Source organism: Bufo bufo, chromosome 11, assembly GCF_905171765.1.
Source record: "Bufo bufo chromosome 11, aBufBuf1.1, whole genome shotgun sequence".
In the NCBI taxonomy this organism is placed as follows: Eukaryota; Metazoa; Chordata; class Amphibia; order Anura; family Bufonidae; genus Bufo; species Bufo bufo.
Window position 1 is genome coordinate 91494823 of NC_053399.1, and position 13407 is coordinate 91508229.

Below are 13407 nucleotides of genomic sequence, written 5' to 3' on the forward strand. Positions count from 1 at the left end.
AGAACAATGCATTTCCAGCACGATGAGCACCGTGCCATAAGGCAAAAGTGATAACTAAGGGGCTCGGGCACCAAAACGTTGACATTTTGGGTCCATGGCCTGGAAACTCCCCAGATCTTAATCCCATTGAGAACTTGTGGTCAATCCTTAAGAGGCGGGTGGACAAACAAAAACCCACTAATTCTGACAAACTCCAAGAAGTGATTATGAAAGAATGGGTTGCTATCAGTCAGGAATTGCCCAGAAGTTGATTGAGAGCATGCCCAGTCGGATTGCAGAGGTCCTGAAAAAGAAGGGCCAACACTGCAAATACTGACTCTTTGCATAAATTTCATGTAATTGTCGATAAGTCTTTGAAATGTATGAAGTGCGTGTAATTATATTTCACTACATCACAGAAACAACTGAAACAAAGATCTAAAAGCAGTTTAACAGCAACTTTGTGAAAACTAATATTTGTGTCATTCTCAAAACTTTTGGCCACGACTGTAGATGTCAACATTCATTGTATTGTCAAGAAAGTGGCTGAAGGTTCTGGCGGGACAATCTTAGATGAGCTTTAGCTCAGACTTACTCAAGTTTTTTTTTTTTTTTTTATATATATATATAATATCTGATAGCTTTTCTAGTTGTAAAGTCTAAAGCATAACATAGTCTCTAAAGTAAGTGACCCCTTTCTAATGCCAGCTGTACATGGGATTGTCCTTAGCACAACCTCCATAGGTGCTGTTGTATCTGAGACACATGTTCATCTCAGGGTCACCCATATTTATCTTTGTCCACCCAAAGTTGAATGATCTTCCCTGCGATGTGCCAAATTGATAAAATGCTGTTTTCGTATTTTTATACGATAAATCTGTTTTTATATATTTTTTTAAATAATAACTTATTATAAAATATTTATTTATTGGCCTCTGGCACTATACGGGTAATGATCAATTTTTGGGGTGTTGATAAGCTAGGTTTCTTGATGATGCGGTCATAAAGTCGTAGAGGAAATGATATGATTGAACGGTTTACACAAAAAGCTTGTCGATTTTCAGGAATTAGATGGAAGAACCTCACAGGAGGGCAGATATATGGCTATATGGCCAAAATATTATGATCCAGATCCAGTGCTCTTCCATTCCCATGTCTTAAAATTGATGGCTTTAATAGTTAATGTCATGTCCATCATATGTATTTAATGCAGGTCCTCCACATTGTGCATTTCTATTTCTATACAACTGTTTATGGTTCACCAGTAGGTGGCAGCAACATGCAGAGCTACATTTGCAGAGAATGGAACCTTCTTTACATTCTAAGTCTCCCTCTAAGGGAGGGAAGAGACTAGTTAGTTAGAGGTCAGGACAGACTACAGAGAGAAGTTGCAGCACACAGCAAAGGAAAAGATTCTATTTAAGCTTGTCAACACAGCAGAGCCAGAGAGCAACAGATGTAGCAGAGTTAGTTTGTTTGCCTGCCAGTAAATGCTAACACCTGCTGGAAACCAAGAGAAAGCCTGTGAATTGTTTGGAGAAACGTTTATGCAAAGTAAAACTGCTCTGAACTTCATCGCAATGTCTGGACTCAATTATTTCTTCATCCCCTAAGTTAACTGCACCCTTTTTCTGCTACAACGCCTGGGGGTCAGTGTATCCAGGTAGGAGCACAGTGACACATGCACAAAACACGGCTGTGGCATCTAGGCAGTTAGACAGAAGGATGGGTGCCAATGCAATGCCATGGCAGCCAATGGCCTAACAAACCCCCCCCCATGCCTGTCATGACTGTATGCCTACTAGGCTGTGCCACAGACAGCCGATACAGTGACCTACTAGGTATACCGGTGCATTATAAAAGGCCATGTACCCTAGTGGTACCAAAAAAATAAAATGTTAAAGGGTCACTGAGCTTTCCGGTAAACTTTTGATATGTCATAGCCACTTATCAAAGGTGTTTATTGGTAGGGGTCTGAGTGCTGAGACCCCCACCAATCGCTACAACAAGGAGAGAGAAGTGCTTCTTATTTCTCTGTCACGCTCAGCTGTCCCTTAAGTTCTGCCGCCTCGCACACAGCTCAGCTCACCACCCCTGTCCACAAATTGAGTTGGGTACTTACGCTGTACCATCCATAAAGCTGCAATACCACATATGACCATGATCAGGCGTGGCGCTATTCCTAGAAGAAAGTATCTGTGTGTTTTCCTATCCTGTACAACACATTTGAGTTTTAACTTTCACATGCAGAATGACAAATCATTACTAGGCAGATTTGCTGCTCAGGGCTTTAGGAAAGCCATGTGAAGTCACCTATGGGAGCTGCTATTGAGCGGTCACTCAGCTTTTCTAGAGTCCTGAATGGTAAAATGCAGCGATGGAGATGTACCAGTACAGAAAAAAAAAAGCTGGGTGACAACCCCTATGGGTGCTGCTATTGAGATGGGCATCGTGGGCTCTGTACCTGTCACCCCTCCGTCTTGAGAAAGAGACATGCGATATAACACAGCGGGGTCTTAGTCGGCATCATTTTGCAGTACTGTCTGTCCGATCATCTTCACATTCATGTGGGAGTTCCTCAAGAGCCACCCCCAGGATCACATCCAGGCACTTTAGTAAGTTTCTACACCCAAGAGATGTTTTCTAACCAGGACTTCCACTTGAGTGCCAGATTGGGCGAAATTTCTGTGGTCCCCGTGCCTGGGGTGATGGAAATTTAAAAAATGAGGACCATCTCCCATTGCTGGATAATTTCATTGCTCAGCTCATAGTGGGTTTTTGTGTTGGGCTTTGTGGTGGCTCCAGTGGTTAGGGTGGATATCTAACAACAGTGAGATCCTTGGTTCAAATCTGACCAAGATGGTATCTGTTGACTGTTAGTAGTAATATTTGGTTAGTTTGCAATGAAAATGTGTTTGAGATAAATTTTTTGGGGGAAAAAATTACTAAGTGTAGGGAGACCACCACACACAAACCTCTAGGTGGATAAAACAATTGGCTGGATTCAATCCAGGGCAACATTACCCAAAAACTCCAGTGCTAACTACTGAGCCACCATTCAGCTTAACGCTAGCCAGCCATGCTGAGGGTGAGTGTTTGGCATGGACCAGCAACGAGCGGAGGCACCATTGTTGTTTGTAATGACATTTCTATCTCTTCACAGTGTTTTTCAACATGGTGGTTTGGTGGTTTAGTGCTGGTGTGTTACTATACTGTGATACTTGGTTCAAATCCCAACACTTGCCTGAAGATTGTGTGTTCTCACTGGTTTCTTCTTACACTTGACTATGGCAGTGTAATATCTTGCTGTTATATGGGTCAGCAAAAATAATTTGGATTTCAAACCACCTCCATTGCTGGACCATGTCATTGCTCACCTCCGAGTGGTCTCCTGTGTTGGGCAGTGTGGTGGCTCCAGTGGGTTGTGCTTGTGTCTTAGAGCAGTGATGTCCTTGTTCAATCTGACCAAGGATGAGATTTGCATGGAGGTGTGAGTTGTAGTAATTTGGTGAGAATGGTGGTAATGTGTGTAGTAATTTGGTGTGAGATGGGAGAAGTGGTGGTAATTTGTGTAGTGAGATGGAGATAGGGAATATGTTTGGAGGTCAGCTGTGAGGAAAATTAAATATGTTTGGACTGGACGTTGGTTGTTGAGGTAGGATTTAAAAAAAGCAAAATGTAACTTTTGGACTTACAATTTTTTTTAAACTATATTGGATGTTCCTTGGTCTCCACTCAGGGAGACCACTATTATTTATACCTGCATAGCACAAAGAATACTTCCATTCATCTCTTACCACCAAGCTCAGGAAGTGTTGGATCCACATGCATCCTGGGTCCACTCTGCCTTTAACCATTTTTGGTGCCATAATGGCCTCCATTACAAGGGATGCAGGTACCAACATGCATGCCGAGCCCACTCTATACCTTTCCTTGTGCTAGACAGCTCCAATGAATGTAGTGAGAGCAGGCCACAGCTTTACACTGAAACTAATTAAAATCAGCTTATGGGGCAGACAGGCTAATCAGGAGTGCACGACTCGCTGGAGTGCAACATCTCCAGCATAGTAAATCTTCAAAAAAAGGGGGTTAGTCAGCTTCCTGAACTTTATGGCAGCCATTATGGCACATAACAGGTAGTATTTAGTGTTAGGATCCGTCTTACAGAGATCACCTTGACGTTCGGCAGACGGGCTCAGATGGTTTTGTACAAAATGCATTTGCCAAGCATCTCACTTTATAAATAAGCGTAGCATTAGAACTATAATTTTTGTGACTATGGCATAATTGTACTTGATCTGATTTGCAGGGTGCTGTTGCATTGTCTTTTTTTTCTCTAGGTCTTTGCCATGGCGGCGTGCACCTGCGCACTGGAAAGTGCTGACTAACCCCCTTTTTTTGCAGATTTGCCACCAAGCTGCATCTTTCAGGAGAGCACAGAACCTCCATCAGATAACTCACCTCATCCACTTGATCGCTCAGCCGGTATCCTCTTCTTTGTTCTTCTTGAAGGACCTGCAAAAGGACCCTCGCTGCCGTCATCGCGCTCACCACGTGGTGAGCGCGGTGATGTCAGCGCAGGTCCTGCTGAATGAAGATAGAAGGTATTCTGTAGGAAGGCGCAAGGGTCCATCATTGACGGAAGGTATGTGTCACCGAGATTCCTGGCCTCGTGAGGTAAAGAGCCGGTATTTCATGTGTCAGCGGCAGCTAGTGCTGCTGACATGGTTTTGCTAATTAGTATGACTGTAAAGCCGAACCGGGCCGGCTTTTACTGGGAGCAGCCAAAGTGCAGGGGTGGGTGGCTGTTCCCCACGTTCCAGGCGGGTCTTGGTTTGGGCTATAAAACACAGGCAGCACTGTCAGGTGTAGGAATTTACTCCCTCTGACAGTGAAGCTCTGTCAGTCTCTGTGTTGGGACCTGGGAGTTTGGGCCTGGGTAACTCCTGCTACCTTGTTGGCGTGAGAGCAGGTGGTTTCTGCTATGTCCAAGGACTTATGTGTTGCTGCATGGTGTGAACAAACACCAGACTCAAGGTGACTGTTTTCCTGAAACTTACTTTTTGTTTGGCTTATCCTTGTGTGAATAACATCGAACTGTTTAAAGGGATTCTGTCACCAAGTTTTGGGCTATAGAGCTGCAGACATGCACGGCTAGATCGCCGCTAGCATGTCCACAATATACCGGTCCTATAGGGCTGTGTGCTTTTATTTCCTTTAAAAAAGGGTATTAGAGATATGTAAATTAGTCTTGTAGATGCCCAAGGGGCTATACGAACCTTCCTGGTGCCCAGCCACGCCCGCCTGTGAAGGAGCCCAGCACCGCCTATGTCCTCCGAATCTCCTCCATTCATCACCGATAGATCGCCGTATATCGCGATGCGCAGTGCCGATATAGTGTTCCTTCCCTGTGCTGGCATCAGCCTCAGGGAAAGAACTGCGCATGCACGAGCTCGCGCATCGCGAGATTACGGCAATCTATCAGTGATGAAAGGAGGAGATTCGGAGGACATAGGCGGTGTTGGGCTCCTTCACAGGTGGGTGTGGCTGTGCACCAGGAAGGTTCGTATAGCCCCTTGGGCACCTACAAGACTAATTTACATATCTCTAAAATCATTTTTTAAAGAAAATAAAAGCACACAGCCCTATAGGTCCGGTTTATTGCGGACATGCTAGCGGCGATCTAGCCGTGCATGTCCGCATCTCTATAACTGAAAACGAGGTGACAGAATCCCTTTAAGTTAAAGACGTTGTCGTTGCCTCTGTACTGCGTCCCGCAAGCCTGTCCTACCACAGCAAATCCCCACAATTGTGTCTGATGTGGGAAAACGCAGTGAGGCAGGCCTGAAGGGCCGAAAAGTTTTAGTTTTCCCCGGCACAAGTGTATGTACTACATTTAGCCGGCAAGGTTATGACCCGTGTCCCCTGACAAAGCGGAGGCGGTTGTGAAGGCCCTCGTGGAGGCTAACCTGCAGCAGCGGGAGGCTAACAAGCTGCAGGAAACTAACCAGCTGCTATTGCAAACATGGATGGCATTTCAAGCGGCCAGGAGCATCCCTGAATGTCCCACGATGCCCGAAAGCTGTCCTTGCGGCGATCCCTCGGATGACGTCGAGACCTATCTGGCGGTGTTCGAAAAGGTGGCCATGAGGGAAAAGTTACCCCGAGACCAGTAGGCTGAGGTCGTCGCTCTGTTTCTGGGGTCTGGACCCCAGCAAGTTTTTTTCGATCTCCCTGATGATCCAGGCCGATTACCTGACCATAAAAGGTAAGATCCTGGCGAGACTGGGGGGGGTGAGATGTGTTGGTCCGGGCCCAGCGAGTGCATCATTGGGAATTTAACCCGGCTGAACCCGCCAGACGCAATATTATGACCTGTTACACTGTTTGCAAAAATGGCTGCAGCCTGATGTACTGACCCCCACTGCTATGCTGGACCGTCTCTTGGCGGATGTGTTCTGGAGGGTTTTGCCGTACCCCCTCCAGCACTGGATCGGCCAGGTGTCTCCGGGTAATGCCTTGGAGATGGTCGACCTGGTGGAGCGCTACGAGGCCACCAGAAATCTACAGGGAGGTACTTTTGGGAGGGGCCAGTCAAACCCCGGAAATATGCACCCCAGACCCGGCGGCCAGTGCCAACCAAACCCGCCCGGGACGTACCCCCTGTAGACCCAGCCCCAGTGGTCTGCTGGCAATGTCAGGAGCCTGGATACATAAGGGCCGACTGTCCCCATCAGGGTAAACCCATGGACATCAACTATGGCTGCCACCACTCATTATATGCCAGGAAGTTGTGTGCCACAGGAACCTCCGAGACTATAGACAATAGCCACCTGTGCCAGGTGGAAGTGGGGGACAGTCTGGCAGTGGCTCTGCTGGATTCAGGGAGCCTGGTGTCCCTGGTAAGAGCTGCCCTGGCACGGCCGCCGAGTATACTGGCCGAAAGGTCGGCGTAGTCTGTATCCATGGGGACTTAAAGGACTATCCGACCACCCTAGTCTCTCTATCAACGGTGGCCGGCAGGTGGACTCATGAGGTGGCCGTCACCACAAAATTACAGTATGAACTCATAATTGGGAGAGACTTCCCCGGTTTTTCTGGCACTATGGCCGGATAGGAAAGTTACCGATCCCCGGGAGGCAGACATAACCCTAGCAGAGTAGCCCGGCTCAGGGGGGAGACCAGAACCCTGGGAACCTGAGTCCGAAGTGCCAGCGGTAGGGGTGACCGCCATTTCGGTGGAAGAGGGGGAGACAACCCCGCTAAGTGTGATGGTGGGAGACATGGAGGACTTGCCGCCGGGTCCAGAATTGGCAGACCTCAACATCTTCGGAGATAATTTTGGTACAGCACCAGGACCCGACTCTATCCTGAGCCTGGGAGAATGTGGTAGTAGTTGAGGGTGAGCTGCAACAACCGGGGGCCGAGTCTATGTTCCCCGTTTTGTGGTTCAACAGGAGATGCTGTACTGGGTAAATCAACTACGGGGTGAGAATATTGAACAGCTGGTGGTGCCCAAGGCGTATCGCACGCTCGTGTTGGAGTTAGCCCACCAACGTTTTCTTGGGGGACACCTAGGCCAGCAGAAAACGCAGGACCGGATTCTACAGCGGTTCTACTGGCCCAGTGTGTTCAGAGAGGTGGTAGAGTATTGCAAGTCTTGCCCAACCTGCCATATAACCAGCCCCCAGCGACATTTCCGTAGTCCTCTGGTACCTCTCCCGATTATTGTAGTTCCAGAGGGCACCAACACATCTTGGTCATCCTCGACAACGCCACTCGGTACCCTGAGGCGGTGCCACTGCATCATACATCAGCCAAACTTATAGCTAAGGAGTTAATGGAGATGTTTTCTCGAGTGAGTCTGCCTGAGGAGGTTCTGACTGACCAGGGGACCCTGTTTATGTCCAAGGTTATGAGGGAACTCTGTAAGTTGCTCCACATAAACCAGATACGGACGTCCGTGTATCATTCATAAACGGACGGCCTGGTAGAGAGGTTTAATCAAACATTAAAAAATATGTTAAAAAGAGCGGTGTCTAAGGATGGGAAGGACTGGGATCTTCTTCTGCCCTATCTCATGTTCGCAGTGCGAGAAGTGCCCCAGCCCTCTACTGGGTTCTTGCCCTTCGAACTGCTATATGGCAGACACCCTTGCGGTCTGTTGGATGTCGCCAAAGAGGTGTGGGAACACCAAACCATACCGCACAAAAGTGTTGAAGTACGTCACCCAGATGCAAGGACGGATGGAAACAGTGCTACCTCTGGTTAGGGAGCATATGGAGGCAGCGCAGGCGAGCCCAGAGTAGGGTCTATATTCGGCAGGCTCTGTTCCAGAACTTTAACCCGGGTGATCGGGTGTTGGTTCTGGTACCGGCCATAGACAGTAAGTTCCTAGCTAGGTGGCAGGGGCCCTACGATGTACTTGAAAAAATTGGAGAGGTAGATTACAAGGTACACCAGCCAGGGAAGCCGGTGCAGGTGCAGGACTTTGGTCTCCGCTCAAAAATCATATTCTGAGTGAACACCGAACGGACCCCATTATAGTCTACGGGGTTTTAGGCTCCGTTAGGCTCAGTTAGGTCTCAGTTAGTCTCAGTTATCTTCAGAATCCGTCCTTTCCGTTCTCCTGCTCCTCAACGGAGCTGGAGACGGAAAGGAGAAAGGTGATGTGAACGAGGCCTTACCAGTAGAATTCATGTCTGCTCTTCCAGATCTTGAAAAGCAAGAGAGTAGACTTTAGCAAAAAAAAATAACATTTTAGGATGTTTAAAAAAAAAAAAAAAAAATCGTTATTGTTAAAAAAAATTCTAAGGGGCTGCCCAGATTGACTGAGAGCTTGTAACAGTATTGCAAAATTTAAATCTAAATCTTATAATATATGTATTATTTCACTAATAAACCGTGAGCAACTCAAACAGTCTCACTTTGCAGGTCCTGTAACAATAGCACCATAGCATGCGGTGATGGGGACAAGCCTCTCTAGCATCGTGGTGACACTAGAAGGCTCGTCACCGCCTGCTATTGGCTGCAGCCCCCTGACGCCGGATATTTCATCCGCGCGACGGGGAGATGCACCGGTGGCCGTGCGGGCTTCAGAAGTGACATACATTCTCGGAAACGAGGTAAGTACATTGTGTGTGAGGGGCCCGTGCAAATTAGGAGGCATTTCAGAGGTGGGATAAGCCTTTTAACCACTTTCTGACCAGCGCCATCTTCTAAGATGGCGCCTGCTACTAGCAGAACGGGCACTATAGCCGCGGGGTGCCTGCGTTTCTTATAGCAGACACCGGCGGCTAATGTCCGCGACCGGCATTACCGCTGGTTGCTGACATTTTACACTTCAGATGCCGTGGTCAATCCTGACCACGGCATCAAAACGATGCTCAGGCTCCCCCGTGCAGCGATTGAGGAGCCGGAGCTTGTGTGCAGGAGCCCCGTCTTTGTGAATGGGCAGGAGGCTGCTGCATAGTGTTTCCCATGGAGTCCTTGCCTGTGATAGGGCTCCCATAGGAAACTATTAATTTTCCATAGACTCCAATGCTAGTGCATTGGAGTCTATGAGAATAGCAATCCAATGATTGCTGGTTAGTGGTTTCCCCATGGAAACTATGAAAGTGCAAAAAAGTTTTTTTTTTTTAAAATAAAATAAAATTCTAATCGCCCCCTTTTTAAAATAAAATAACTTAATAGACATCATGTGGAAAAACTCCTATACAATAAACGGCTTATTCAACGTTTTTGGTTGCTTCTTTTTCTACAAAAAATTTAATAAGAAAAGTTATCAAAAAGTCCTACACACCCCAGAATGGTATTAATGAACAGTACAGATTGCCCTGCAAAAAATGAGCCCCCACACTGCTCCATAAACATCATTACCAAAAAGTTATAGGGGGTCAAAATGTGGCGACGAAGAAACAAAACAGATTTTTTTCAAGCTATTATTTTATCACTACGAAAACGCAAAAAAAACTGTACATAGAAGGTATTGCTGGATTCGTACTGACCTGTAGAATTAAAGTAACTGGTCATTTTTATCGCAAAAATAAGGGTAGAAAGGGTTAAAGAGCAGGCGATTGCTGGGAGGGAACGTTTGTTTCCTGACAATCTGCTGCCATATCAGGATGTCTAATAAAGCTTTCCCACCAAGGCCCCAAAAGCTGCTCTGTGCCTCACCATAAGTAACCCACACGTAGTCTTTGTGCCTCAACCAGAGGTCACCCCCCCCCTCCCCCCCAAAAGTCACCATGCACCTCAGGCCAAGGTCGTCCAAATTTGAAGAAAGTCTCCCCAGGCCATCGACAGACCTAACCTAGACCCCATGTGCCACACCCAACCCTCCAAAATGTTGCAATTATTGTTGAGCGAACTTGTGGTTTAAGTTCTGTGTCCAATGTTCGGGTTATCGAAGAATCCCGTTATGGATTCCGCTACCACGGACCATAACGGAATTTGGAATTCATAACGGATTCTTCGATAATCCGAACTTTGGACGCCGAACTTAAACCACAGGTTCGCTCACACTAGTTGCAATGTATCTCACCCAGTTCCACAAAAGGCAGTGTGCCTCAACCAAGCCCCTCCACATACCTCACCTAGACCCCATGCGCCACACCGAGCTGCACTAAAGTCACCCTGCCATCAGCAAGCCCCAAAAAAGTCATCATAACATTATCCAGGCACCAAAGTCTGAGTCGTCATCCAAAATTTGCTGTGCTTCTCATCCCAGATCTCCACAAACTGAAGCCAGACTACAGTTCCACACTAAGCCCCATATAGCTAATGTGTACAGCCCAAACGTAAATGGACTTCACCAAAAGTCCCTGTGTGCCACACCCAAGACCCCAAACTCATGGAGGCACTAAAACTGTCTTAGTTTGCTTATAGCAACCAGAGCTCACGATTGGTTACTATGGCAACCAAGACATTTCTCGTTAGTGTTATAGAATAGCCAAACCATGTGTCTCACCAAAGCCACCAAAATCAAACGTGCACCTTGCCCAGACCCACAAAATACCTATGGGACCCACAGAGACACTCCACAAACCTCACCCAGACCCCATCATGTGCCACACCCAAGCCCCCCAAACTCTATATTACAACCTTAAGCTGGCCAAAACTGCCGAGCGGGTCACCCAGGCATTCACAACTTGCTGGGCTAGGCACAGGGTGGGCGCTATAATAAGCCGAACAAGCGGCTGCTTTAGGCCCCCTGCAGACGAGCGTGTCCGGATAGGTCCGGATGTGTTGCGGATGTGTTGAGTGAAAACTGCGCGATTTCGCAAGGCAAGTTCATTAGTTTATTTGCGATCGCGTTCAGTTGTTCAGATTTTTATCTCGCGGGTGCAATGCGCAATGATGCATTTTTCACACACGTGATAAATAACTGAATGTTTACAAACACCATCTCTTAGCAACCATTCGTGAAAATCCCATCCGCACTTGCTTGCGGATGCAATGCGTGAAAAACGCAGAATATAGAACGTGCTGCGATTTTCATGCAACGCACAAGTGATGTGTGAAAATCACCGCTCATGTACACAGACCCATTGAAATTGATGGGTCCGGATTCTAGTGCGGAATACTCGCTCGTGTGAAAGAGGGCTTAGGGCGCACCCGCGCTGAGAAGGGGTGGGCGAAAAATAAACCTATTTTTATTTTTTTTGAAATAAATCACTTGCGGCGAGTTGCACCGCCGGCGCCCCAGCCTACGTGTGCCGTGCGGCCCCGGCCCTCACTCACAGAGCGGCAACGGCAACACGGTCACTAGGTCAGGCCAGGGGGTGTGACTGGCGAGCGGCATGGCGGCGGCAGCAGAGGGACTGAAGCTGTTGTGGTGAGTCACTGGGACTCACAACAGCCAGACTGCCGACTGACTGCCGTAGGTGAAGGTGAAGGCGCAGAGAGCGCGCATAATGTTTATTACACTGTTAGGCTCATGCACAGCACTGTGCCGTTTTTTTGCGGGACACAAACCGCGGATCCGCAAAAGAACAGAAGCCGTCCGGTGGCCTTCCTCAATTTACGGAACGGGCAGCCTATTGTAGAAATGCCTATTCTTGTCCGCAAAAACGACAAGAATAGACATGCTATATTTTTTTTGTGGGGCCACGGAACGATGCGACAGCACACGGAGTGCTGTCCAAATCTTTTGCGGCCCCATTGAAGTGAATGGGTCCGCACACGAGCCGCAAAAAATGTGGCTCGGATGTGGACCACAAAACGGTAGTGTGCATGGGCCTTAGTCTGTTACACAACATTAATGGGGGGGCCTAGATGACATGATGGGAGGGTGGAGTGGAAACAATCATGTCTGTAGTCTGTCTGTGCCATGGGAGAAATGTGACATGGGGGTGGTGGGGATGATGTGCCAATGCAATGGGGGGGAATGTGACACAATACAGGGTCATGATGTGACACGAAGGGGGGTGATGTACACTAAAAAGGAGGGGGTAATGTGACATAGGTGATTTGACATGGAGGGGGGAGAAATGTGACATGGAGGGGAGAGAAATGTGACATGGAGGGGGGAGAAATGTGACATGGAGGGGGGAGAAATGTGACATGGAGGGGGGAGAAATGTGACATGGAGGGGAGAGAAATGTGACATGGAGGGGGGAGAAATGTGACATGGAGGGGGGAGAAATGTGACATGGAGGGGAGAGAAATGTGACATGGAGGGGAGAGAAATGTGACATGGAGGGGGGAGAAATGTGACATGGAGGGGGGAGAAATGTGACATGGAGGGGAGAGAAATGTGACATGGAGGGGAGAGAAATGTGACATGGAGGGGGAGAAATGTGACATGGAGGGGAAGAATGTGACATGGGGGCAGATCTTAGCATTGAGTGTCTAATCTGAGGTCTGATTAACATTGGGGGTCTGATTGCTGGTCTGACCTGAGGTGTAATGTGAATTTTTTTTTTCTTATTATCCTCCTCTAAAACCTCGTGCGTCTTATAGGGCGAATAATCGGTCCTAAAACCAGCGATTGTCTGAAGCAGAGTGAAGATACCAGGACCACACAGAGAGAAGCCAGCTGCTGCAGACGGGGACCAGGCCAGGTGAGCTGCGGCGGTGGGGGCCGCCAAAATGTAGATTCGCTTGTGTTGGCAAAAATCCTTGCCCTGGCTAGGCGCCTAAGCAAGACGCAAAAATGTGACCTGGCACATCAATGGGCCAGCAAAGTCGTCATGAGCCAGACCCAATCACACAGAGCTAGATCATCAAAACTCACCCACAGTGCACACCCAGAGCGCTCAGAACTAACAATATGGCACAATACTCAGCACTCTATAAACAGACCCCCTGCACTTTTTACAAATCTGTTCCCGCAGCTCAAAAATTCAACTTACTAGTTGGAAAATGGCACGCCAGACAGGGAAACGCGCGCTGCCACATCAAATCATATTTAGGCGCGATAGGGGA